Source organism: Sturnus vulgaris, chromosome 2 (assembly GCF_052056855.1).
Source record: "Sturnus vulgaris isolate bStuVul1 chromosome 2, bStuVul1.hap1, whole genome shotgun sequence".
NCBI lineage: Eukaryota > Metazoa > Chordata > Aves > Passeriformes > Sturnidae > Sturnus > Sturnus vulgaris.
The window spans coordinates 21,422,098-21,433,313 of record NC_142244.1 but is presented as its reverse complement, the minus strand read 5'-3'; the positions used below and the strand labels follow the sequence as shown (position 1 = coordinate 21,433,313).

The 11,216-nt window shown below is 55.9% G+C and overlaps 1 protein-coding gene across 1 annotated transcript in view; it reads left to right on the top strand.

The window, feature by feature from the left end:
* The first annotated feature begins 4,602 nt into the window (after positions 1-4,602).
* TIAM1 (TIAM Rac1 associated GEF 1) overlaps positions 4,603-11,216 on the top strand; it is an 84,980-nt gene continuing 78,366 nt past the window's right edge. The window contains exon 1 of the mRNA XM_088158815.1: positions 4,603-4,767. The gene's annotated coding sequence lies outside the window, so the exon portion shown is untranslated. The remainder of the gene's footprint in view (positions 4,768-11,216) is intronic.

Genomic DNA, 11,216 nt, shown 5'->3' with positions numbered 1-11,216 from the left:
GGACCTGGATGGAGAGCTGGGATAAGAGGGTACAGACTTTTCTCTCGAAGCTTTTCTCTTGCTTTCTCCCTGTCTCTGCCTGGGTTTGCACCCCATATTGTGCTGTTCTGTTTCGTGGTGTGTGTGCAGCATCTTGTCTTCGCTTTGGCCAGCGTGGATCTGAGATCTCATCCTGTAGGGTGTTGTTTTGCTCTTCTCCGAGCAAGTAAAAGTCAGAGCCCTTTGCTGTCCATCACACGTGGCTGGTTTCACTCAGCTGTGAGTGGCTCCTGAGGGTGTCAATATCCTGTGTGTTTAATGCCTCGGTGCAGGGAGTCCAGGAGCTTGTGATACCTATTTTTAGCGTTGAAAAGTTTTGACAGCTGAAGTAAACCTACATTATCCATCACTTGACAGCATCGTCACCAGCGTGCAGCTTGTCACTCTAGCTCAGAGCTGATTTTTCCAGTGAAATTAAAACTATTGGCAGGGATGTGGTACAAGTGTGTCAGAACGCAGCACGAAAATGACAGCAGCTACTGCCTAGTTTGAAAAAAAACAAAAAAGGAAGAGGAGGTGTTTGCATTAGGTCTCGAATCAAATGTTCCTCCCTGAGCCTCCCCATGGAAAAAGGAAGCAGTCCCTGTTTGGTTAAGCTCGGGCTGATCCTGTGCCCGGGAGGTGACCAGACAGCCCCGAGGCTGCCAGAGCTGCAGGAGCCTTTGGGTGACGCTCCCAGGGATGCCCGGGCTGGGATTGTTGGGGCAGGGACGGGGCTTGGATGGTCCCAGCGAGCTGCTTCCAGCTCAGGAGGTTCTTTGGGTGTGTGCCCACGCTGGGGTCAGAGCTGCAATGCACCGTGAAATGCAAACCTTAAATTCTACCTTGTGCTCGGGCCAGAGGTGGCTCCTGCCTCTTGTCACTTGTCTCGGTTCCACAGGCCAAGGTGCTGGCTCACTGCCAGCATCCACTCCCCTTGTAGCCACACTACAGGGATCAGCTTTCCCAGGAGCTGATAGATCTGCTGACCTCTCCAAAGGGGAAAAAACTCCTGTAATTCATTACCTGACTTCTGTAGAGGCTGGAAGGGAACTCTTTGTGACTGAACAATACTAGCCTTTCACAACTGCCTTCCTAATCCCGAAGAGAAACATGAGGCTGAGAAAATCTTCCCGATAGCAGCAAGTGTGGATACATTCAACCCAGTATAATTTTTCGTGGCATTAACGTTCTGTGATTGCCAGGGGTTGGTTTGCAGGTTTTTGTTGGGCCAAGTGAAGGCAGGCAGCGTTAGCCATCACTTTGAGGGGGTAGAAGTGATTCTGATGGTGGTGTGATGGTTTTCCACCAGTGAGGTGCTGCATCACAGATAGCCTGCATTATTGTTTTTAAACCTCAGCTTTCAAACTGGCTAAGTCAACTTTCTTCTTGAGTTTGTGATTGAATACAAGATGGCTCGAGTCAAACTGTCCCCTGGTACCCAGAGTCAGCCCTTTGCTCCTGCGGGGGGCCACACAGGCACAACGAGTGGGATTTGGGGTGAAAGCAGGGCTCGGCCACGTCATCCTCGGGGACCTTTGGAGGCCAGGTTACCTGTGTGGGGCTGCAGTTTTTCCAGGATCCCGTGGAAAAGGGCACTCGTGTCCCAGTGAGGCGTGCCCCGTGCTTGTGGGATGTTTGGAGAGGCACCAAAGCTGGCCCTGGACATGGGCTCCCTGGTGTTCCCCTGGGGATGTCCCTGACAGGTGACGTCCTGGACCATGCTTGATCAGAGTGGCTGATCATCACCTCAGGAACTCCACCACGACTCCCAGAAGGACCCGAGTGGCTCCAGGTGTCTGGATGGTGCAGACAGAACCCTCCTCCGAGGCCACCTGCGTGTGCAGGTGGAAAATAAGACAGATGCAATCATGAATTTTTGAAGCACCTTGGCTTAGTCAGGTAAGCCTTGGCTGAGGAGATAGGGTCTGCAGAGCCCTGTGTGAGGCAGGCAGGTGCTGCTCCTGTCTCACCTGGCTGCTGTGCTCAGGGTGAGTCACTGTGCTAAGTGACTCCCTCCTTTCTGCCCCAAGTGCTAATCCATTGTTAAAAAGATAATAACTCCTGCGTGCTAATTAGCAGGTGTGCCAGGGTGTGAGAGGCCCGGGATGTTAATTAGGCTTGATAAACACACCTTTCTGCAGGATACAGAGCTGGATTGTGTCTCCCTCCCTTTCGCCACGGAGAAGTGCTGTCTTGTGGGACCTCTCTCCTCTGGGCTCTGTGTGGGATCTCCACGTCTCAGCTGGATATCTGGGAGAGCCTCTGGGCTCCCTGGTAGCTTCACAGAATCACAGAATGTTTTGAGTTGGAAAGGCCCCCCAAGCACCATCCAGTCCAGCCCCTGTCCCTGCACAGACACCCAAACAATCCCACTCTGTGCACCCCTGGGAGCGCTGCCCAAACACTCCTGGAGCTCTGTGGGGCCGTGCCCATTCCCTGGGGAGCCTGGGCAGTGCAAGAACCTTGTCCAGATATCCTGATCTCCAGCCTAGCCCTCCCCTGACACAGCTCCAGCCATTCCCTGGGTCCTGTGCCTGGCTCGAGCCCTCGGAGCAATCCCACATCCAAAGGGTGTGTGCCAGCAGGACCCGGCCTGGCAGCGCTGCTCGCCGTGCCCTGGGCTGGGGACAGGGTGGGCACTGGGCCCATGGCCTTGGAGGTCTTTTCCAACGAAATGATTCTGTCATCTACAACCTGCCAGTGGTCACAGCAGTGGCTGAAGCTTTGCTGGGAGTGGTGGCCATGCCAAGGGTTTGCTCTGGTAGCAGCAAGAGATGCCCCACACGGCTGTGGCAGGGTGCAGGTGGCCATGTGAAAATGGCTCCAGACCGTGTGAAAATGGCTCCAGACCATCGCTGCTGTTCTGTCACAGTAAGCACCTGTCCCTCCTGTGCAATGTGGCAGCGGGGTTGCTGTGTCCATGGGAGCTGGCGTGTGCACACCTGTGTGCAGGTACACGCTGTGTCTGCCCCGTGGCAAGGCTGCTGCCATGGGAGCGCTCCCGTCCCGGTGAGAATGGTCCCATCCCGATGGCAGTGATCCCGGCTGGGCAGTGTGGGAGCTCTGAGCTGTCCCAGCGGGCCGGGAGTGGCCGTGCCCGGGCGGACCCGAGGGCCAGCAGCCCCCGTGGCCCCGTGAGTCGCCCCGTGAGTCACTCGTGGCTCGCCAAACCTGCTCGGCCGCTCGGGCTTTGCGCGTTGCCAGCGCTCAGAGCTGCTCTCCCTCTTGCCTGTCCCATCCCGCGGACGGGAGCTCTCGGTCGGCTCGTCCAGGGTTGGAATTCTCCGTGATGCGGAGTGAGGCTTGTGCCGTGCTCCGGTGTCTGGTGCCATCCCTCGCTCCGGGTTTTTGGGGTGTGCCCGTGGTCACGGGCTGAGCGTGGGTGGCTCTGTGGGAACCATCTGAGGCGGAGATGAGAAGTCCGAGCCAAGGTGCTGTTTGAAGTGGGCTCACGCTCCTGCTCGCTCCTGTTCCTGGGCACGGGGGCTGTCAGGACGGCTGTGCCGTGTGGAATTGCCTCTCTGATACCTTGTCCCTGTCCCGAAATAGAACCACCAGCACCGGGGCGTGTGGAACCCCCACAGCCTGGCTCCCGCTGCCAAATCCTCGCGGTCCCACAGCAGCGTGTCCAGCCCTGGCTCGGAACTGGGCTCCGTAGTTTCACGTGGTGCTTTTCCTCACGGTTCCGTCCCTTTCCCAGCTTGTGGTCACCGCTGGGTTGCAAAGGGCGGGGATGCAAGGGCCCGGTTATTGCTCAATACTCGGGATTTGTCAAGTGTCACGCAGACTTGTAAATGTTCATTTGTTAATTGGTTTGATTTCTGCTTGTAAAGAGTATTTACTGTGTTGTCCGCTTCCTTTTCAGAGCGGTTTCATACCCGTTTTTCGTGTCCCGTGTACGTGGTGCAGGGGCAAGGTGGGAGAAGTTGGGGCATAAACACAGATGTGCTGGTATTTCTTATTCATAGCAACCATTAGCCAGCCCTCCTCTGGAGGATGCTGCTGCTCAAATCCTAATCCAGAGACAGTTATGTGGAAGTAGGGAATTAACTAAAACCAGATCTAGGCGTAATTCCTAATTCCCTGGAGTTCTCGATCCTGGAAACCCTCCCGCACCTGTGGGCAGCTTGGTGGGAGCAGCTGCTGGGGTGGTTTTTAGTGCCTGTGTGTGTTTTTTAGTGCCTGTGTGGGTTTTTTTAATGCCGCTGTGTTTTTAATGCCGCTGTGTTTTTAATGGTCCTCCCCAGAAGCATCACCCAGATCCGTACCCAGGGAAACCCTTGGGGTCGGGGGGAGCCGAGGGCACGGAGCGGGTCCGAATGTTTTGTTGTTTTGTTGTTTCGCTGCCTGCCAGCACGGCAGAACGCCGGGGAATGCGGGAGCGTTCCTTCCCCTCCGTGCGCTCACTCGGGATCCGGTTCCTGGTGAGTTAGAGCCACCCCGGAGGGATGTCCTCAGGAATTCACATTTCGGGAGCCGGCGGGGTTGAGTGGCAGCTCGTCTGCAGCCTGTGACGGCAGGAATTAATCAGGAGAGGGAGGAGAGAGAGGGAGGGAGGGATGGCAAAACCCCAAACCTTCAAACACACCCAATTGACCCGTCTCATCTCAGCGTGAAACTTGGCGAGTTACACCCACTCCGGAGCAGCAGGGGAATGAAATGCTGGCGCTTCCCCCTCTGTGCTAGCGGCAGCCGGGGCTCGGGGAGCGCAGGAGGCAGAGATGTTTGTGCTGCTGATGATGAGCGGTGAGAGCTGTGCGGGCAGCGGGACCGGCCGGGGCTGGTACCCCCCTGGGAAAGGGGCCGGGGGTGGCATCCCCCTGGGAAAGGGGCCGGGGGTGGTACCCCCCTGGGAAAGGGGCCGGGGCTGACATCCCCCTGGGAAAGGGGCCGGGGGTGGCATCCCCCTGGGAAACGCGTCTGGGGCTCTGGCACCGTCGGGCTGCCTGGGGTGTCCAGGAAAGCTTTCCTCTCCCAGTTCCTCTCCCAGTTGCTGGCTTGCCCCGGTGTGGGCAGAGGTGTTGCTTTCTCCGAGTTGTGTTTAGTTGGGTTGTCAAGTGCTGTTTGATTTTTTTTTTTTTTTTTCACTGCTCGCCCAGGCACCGAGGGCTCGAAGTGATTGAATGGGAGCTGGGGACTTGAGAGCTGAATTCCCTAAGAGAGAAAATGTAGTATCGTGTTACTGCCTGGAGATGTTCCCTTCTCCAGCTGTCTGGCTTTATTTTCCATAATTACAGGTTGCCATGCTCTTTAATTGTTGAGAATGAGCCCCGTGAAAGGTTTCAACTTGACTGCAGCTCTGCTGGCTGTCTCTGCGAGGTGGGGAGAGCCGGCAGTGCTGCCCTGCCAGGGGGGCTCACACTTGCCCAAGATTTGGGAACGCTGCTGAGCCGGGACTGGGGCACTCTCGTCCGAATGGAGCTGATCATTTTCCTCCTGGTTCCCTCAGCGATGGCTTATCAGGCTATTTAATATGCCGGGTGCTATCTCTGGATCTAAATTGCCTAATTCTTGGGTTGGTGACAGGAAATGTGAGCACAGAGCCCTGGCCCTGCAATTACTGTGACTAAGCACCGGGGCTGAGCAGCACCAAGTGCGGGTGCTGTGTGCTGGCCCTGCGCCCTGGGGACGCTCCCCCGTCCTGTGCTGCTGTCCCCAGGGCTGGGGGATGGCTCCTGACCCCAGGGACACGGGCTCGCCGTCCCACGGGCAGGGTTCAGCCCCGGCTCCGAGCCCTGCGACCCATGAGCCATGAGCAGTCCTGCGGGGCGGTGGCCAAGGATAACGCATACACATCCTGGGAATTCAGTCACTCTGGAGCCGCTGGCAATGGGCTCTCATGGCTGCGTTTCCTACACCTGAGCCGGCTGTTAGCTCCTGGGACGGTGTTTGAATATTGCAGGAGGGGTTTCCATTTCCACACGTGATCGGCGCTGTGGAGCGAAGCGAGCCGGTTTGGTGGGTGTCGCTGGCCCGCCTGCCTTCCCCCATCCTTGCAGAGCCAAAAGGGATCTGTGCATCGTGGAGAAGGGCTGGGAAATTGCTGTGCTGGGCACGGCACGCGGGGCTGAGCCAGCGGGTGCCCAAATCTGGCAGGCCTGGTTTTGCTTCCTGGGGAACTTGCTCTTTAGAGGCTGCCTGTCTGGTTTCCAACTTGTTTTGAGGCAGAAACACTGGATTTCTCCAAAATGCCTGACAGAAAAAAATCTGCCAAACCGCGAATTTGCATCATTGAAGCGTTTGCTTGAGCTTGATGCTTTTGCTCTGGGGAATCAGTGGTAGGACTCCTGCTGGAATTGGTGATGAGAAGGAGCATTGATTTTTGCAGTGGCAGTGAGTCTATTAGGCATCAGTGTTTGCAGCAGATTCGTTTGTCTCTAACGAGGTTACACACAGTGGCTCGAGTCTGTAGGTGATGGTTGTTTGGAAACGAACCCCCAGGAAAACGCAGCTAGTTCCCTGCAGGATCAGAGACCTGGACTGGTCCAGGGAATGCCTGGGAATCCTCCTGCCAGAAGCTGGGGCAGGAATGGGAGGTCCCTGCCCGGGATGACGGGTCGGCTTGGGTCTGAACCGTGACGTCGCTGTGTGAGTCCAGCAGCGAGACCTCAGTGCTTCCCTTTGGCTCTGATGAGCTCCCCAGCGCTGCTCTTCTCCCTGTTCCGAGGGTTCTTGGCTCCAAAAATTACAGGGTCTTTGATGGGGGGAAAACCAAGGCTGCTAGAATAAAATACCAGCTTCTGAATAACGAATTGTAAAGGAAAATCCAGTGCAAAAGTAACGGTGGCATTGAATTTTTAAAGAATTCATCAAGGAGGAGGATGAGTCTCTACTGATGTGGTTTGCTGGGTATTATTTCCTTCAACTGGCGACTGTGTGGAGCGTTGTGAGGAGTTTTATGGCCCAGTAATCCATTGCTGGATGAGGGGATACATTATTTATAGATTGGAGTGCTTTAACATCCTCGCCTGGGGTTGCTTAAGGAGGTCAGAACGCAGAGCAGTGGGAGTGGGATTAGCCCAGCTGTGCCACAAGCAGTGCAGGAGCAGGGCTGAGGGCGAGTTATCCCATAGATATCGGTGTTTTTATTGTACCTCGCACGGGCACAGCAGAGTTAGGGCATTCCAGAGCCAGCAGGCAGTTTTTATTGCTGGTGACACCTCAAGTTCTGAGTGACCTGGAAGCAGACAGGGACATTCCCTGCTTCAGCAGAGTGGCTCTGGTCAGCGTGCTTGTGCTCCCGGCGGGATGGAGGCAGGGGGAGTGTTGGTGAGACCTGCCAGCCCCCTTTCCTTCGCTCCCTCCTTCCTTCCTGGCAGGGGAAGCTGTTGTGCTGTTCCACGTGTGAAGCCTTTGTGCGTGCCCGTGTCCCCGTGAGCCAGACAGGGGCTGGAGTCACTGCTCACAGAGTGCTTTTAGTGTAATTGCTTTCTGGGGCTGCCAGTTAGGATTTCCCTGAGAGCTGGGATGTGATGTTCTCAGGCAGCTGGAAGAGCCCTCGTGAAGCCAAGCAGAGGAATGATCTGGGCAGGACCTGCAGGCTGAGCCCAGGGAGAGCTCTGCTCCTGGGAAGGGGCTCAGCAATCTCCACTGCCTCCAGCTCCCACCCTGCCTTCTGCCTTTGGTCTTGCCAGCAAGGAGCTGTGGGCTGGCAGGCTGGAGACTGGGGAGCCAGCAGTGGTTCAGCTCTGGCGCTTTGTGGTGGTGTCTGGAACAGATGTCCAGGGTGGGACTCGATGGTCTTAAAGGCGTTTTCCAGCTGTAACAACTGTGTGATCCATGGGGTAGTTAGGAGCTCGGACTCCTGGTGATGCCAGCAGGGTTCAGCAGTGCCAGGTGTTGTCTGGGCTGCCTGTTGTCAGGAGGAGCACGGACAACGTGCCGTGGTGCCACTGCAGCACCTGGCATAAATATCCTGGTACGGGATAAACTGTGTCCCCAGAGGTGCCCCTGAGTCACAGGGAATGAGCAGCACGTCTGGGGGCTGATTTAGGGCTGGCCACAAATCACCCTGCACACGTACACCCTGCTGGGAGGGCACGAGTGTCTGCAGGCAGGGACATGGCCCAGAAATGAGCTCTGTGGACCCAGGAATGGTCACAGTGGGTGTGCTCCTCTGCAGGTGTTGGGGGTGCCAGTGGGCAGCCGTGGGGTTGGGAGCAGTTGTGTTGATTTCTGAAGGGACAGGAACAGTTACTTTCTTCCAAAAGCTGCTCTGCACGTCCATTTCTGTTTTCCCTTCCAAACAGTTTGGGAGCGATGGCTCAATTTCTCTGATGAGCTGCAGAAGAATGAGTCGCTTGTTGAGGGGATGTGATACTGGATAGGAAATGCAGAGCCAGCTCTGGAATAGCAGTGTCTTCATGGAAGAGCTGTGAGTGTAGGGAAATGTCCCTTTCAGCCAGTGCTGGAGCTGTTGGGTGACCCCTCCAAAGATGAGGCTCCCTGAATTTGGGCAGTGTTGGGCACCAGCAAGGCAGGGCTGGGGAAGTTGCCAGACCTTTCCAAAGCCAGAAGGTGGTTTTGGGGTGTCTGTAATAGCAGAAGTTGGGCAGAAGAAGGGAAGTGTGTCGGTTCTGCATGAATGCCTTCTTCCCGTGTTTCTGGGAGGTGTCAGGGTGCCCAGTGGCACTGCTGGAAAACCCTCCCCCAGCTTGGCCTCAGGAACTGGAGGCTGCTGTAGCACTCAGGGATCCTGGTGTCCTGCTTTCCCAGGGGAGCCAGCATCCCAGAGCAGGGAGAACAAGGAAGCTCCTGCTGTCAGCTGGGACTGCTCTGCTGCTCCCCTGCACTAACCTGGGTGGGGAAGGTGCGTTCAGTGTGCCCCAGGCCCTCCGACAGCCAAACGGAGACAAAGACTCCCCATTGCGCAAGGCCACCCCTGGGAAGGGAGCAGGGAAAGGGAGCTGAGTGCAGCCACCTCCCAGAAGCACAGAAATCTGCGAGGCTGGAAAAGATCTTTGGGGTCAGGGAGTCCCAGCTGTGCCCGATGGCCACCTTGTCACCAGCCAGGAGCAGCCGGTGCCACATCCAGGTGTTCCCTTGGACACCTCCAGGCCAGAGGCTGTGGCTGGTGCTGCCAGCTCTCCCCGCTGGGCACAGGCTGCTCCTTCCCTTTGCCAGTGGTTTCCCTGCTCTCCCGGCGGGGGGATCCGGGAGAGGGGCCCCTGGGCAGGAGCTGGAGCCTGGAATGCTCCAGGTTAGCAGGGGTGTGTGTGACGGGTCTGTGCAGGGAATTCAGGCAGGGGCTGAGAGCCTTTGTCAGGCATCCCCTGCCTTTCAGGTGATGGGTAACACGTGCCAAAGGTGGTTTTGGTGAAAAATGACTGGAATTTTTTTTTTAGCAGTAACAAAAGAGCCTTTTCTTTCTTGTTTTGCAACGGTGAAAATCTGCACCGGTTGTGTTTTTTTTTCCTCTGGAGTAGGAGCAAAGTTGTGTTTTTGTTGACTCCCGTGGCTCCTCATGGTGAGTTAGAGGGTGCTGCTGTAGGAGGTGTGAGGCACCAGAAACACACACAGACAGTGAGACTTGAGGCACAATCCAGAACTCAGTCCTCTTGGAAGTTGCAGGATAAAATTTATGACAATAAAAAGCCAGTGGGAGTCAGTTCCTTGCTGATTTTTTTTCTTTTCAAATTAATCTTAATGCTTCGGTAACATCTGGATGATTGCTTGGTAATCTTTTTCTGGGAAACGCTTTTGTGTGTGTGTGTACTTTGTTGTGGAGTGATAAATCACTGTAATTTACCAGCCTGGTTTTTAAGAATTTGGGAAGTCATACTGTGTGATGTGTTCCTTGGAGCTGTCATTCCTGGATGAATCCATGACATTTCAGCTCCTGTTTACTGCTTCAAGCAGGTCTTTATGCTTGACACGGTTACCTGAGCGCACCTTCAAGTTTGTGGAGAGCTTTTTAAAAGGGAAATGAAAAGGAATCAGAGTTTTTGAGGAGGAATAAGACGCAGTCACTTGTTTTAAGCCACCTGGAGCTGGGAAATTGATCTGGATGTCCAGAGCTCCGTGAAGACTGAGGATCCATTGGGAATGTCCCTGGTCATGGGGTGCCCATGCCCAGCTGGCTGAGCCAGTGCCTCTCTCCTGAAATGTGCCCTGCAGCCTTGGTGCTGCAGGGGCTGAGGCAAGAGGAGGGCACATCCCTTCCCTTGCACATCCGTGTAGGTGCTCCAGCAGCTGACTCTGTATTTCCAAACGTGTGAGGCAATGCAGGGAATGGGCAGGGACTGTCTGGGGCCAGGAGAACATCACCCGGTTTGTGCTGCTGGCCAAGTGGAAAGAGAGAAACCAAGAAGGGGCTTTTTGGGAGTGTGGCTTTGAGAGGAGATCCATCTGCAGGGCTCAGGCTGCTTTGGGACAAGGGGCTGGATGGCTTGGATTATTTGGATACTGGCTAGTTGTGCTGGAGAGCAGGAGGCTGACCCACTTACTGGCTGCCAAAAAGCTGGCTCCAGTGTTGGGTGGCACTGCTCTCTGCTCTGGTGGCCAGTGACAGCACCCCAGGGGACAGCTGGAGCTGTGCCAGGGCAGGTTTAGGTTGGATGTCAGGGAAAGATTCTTCTCCCAGAGGCACTGCCCAGGCTCCCCAGGGAATGGGCACAGCCCCGAGGCTGCCAGAGCTCCAGGGGGGTTTGGACACCACTCTCAGGGACGGGCTGGGATTGTTGGGGTTGGACTGGATGATCCCTGTGAGTCCCTTCCAGCTCAGGATATTCCAGCTGGAGAAGAGCTCAGAGATGATGGTGTGGAAGCTGTGCCCGGTGCCCACCTTGTCACCAGCCCAGAGCACTGAGTGCCACCTCCAGGGATGGGAATTCCAGCCCTCCCTGCCAGTGCTCACTCACCCTTTCCATGAAGGAATTCCTGCATTTTGCCAGGTGCTGTTGTCTACAAGGGGAACAAGAAGCTGGGGTAAATCTGGGGTCCAGCCAGCCCCATTCCCAGGACACAGAGCTGCCATCCCTGGAGCACATCCTCCCTTGCCCTGAGGAGCAGTCCCAGTGTGAGCTCCAGGATTCCCAGGTGCCCAGAAGCTGCTGAGGCCGTGCCATGCCTATCCCAGGGTTTGGTTTGATGATGCTGTGTTTGAGATGGCTGCCCAGCCCCTGTTCCCTCAGCTCACCTGGCACTCACACAGGATTGCAGATATTTTGCTCTTGCAGAGCCATCTTGAACCTGCT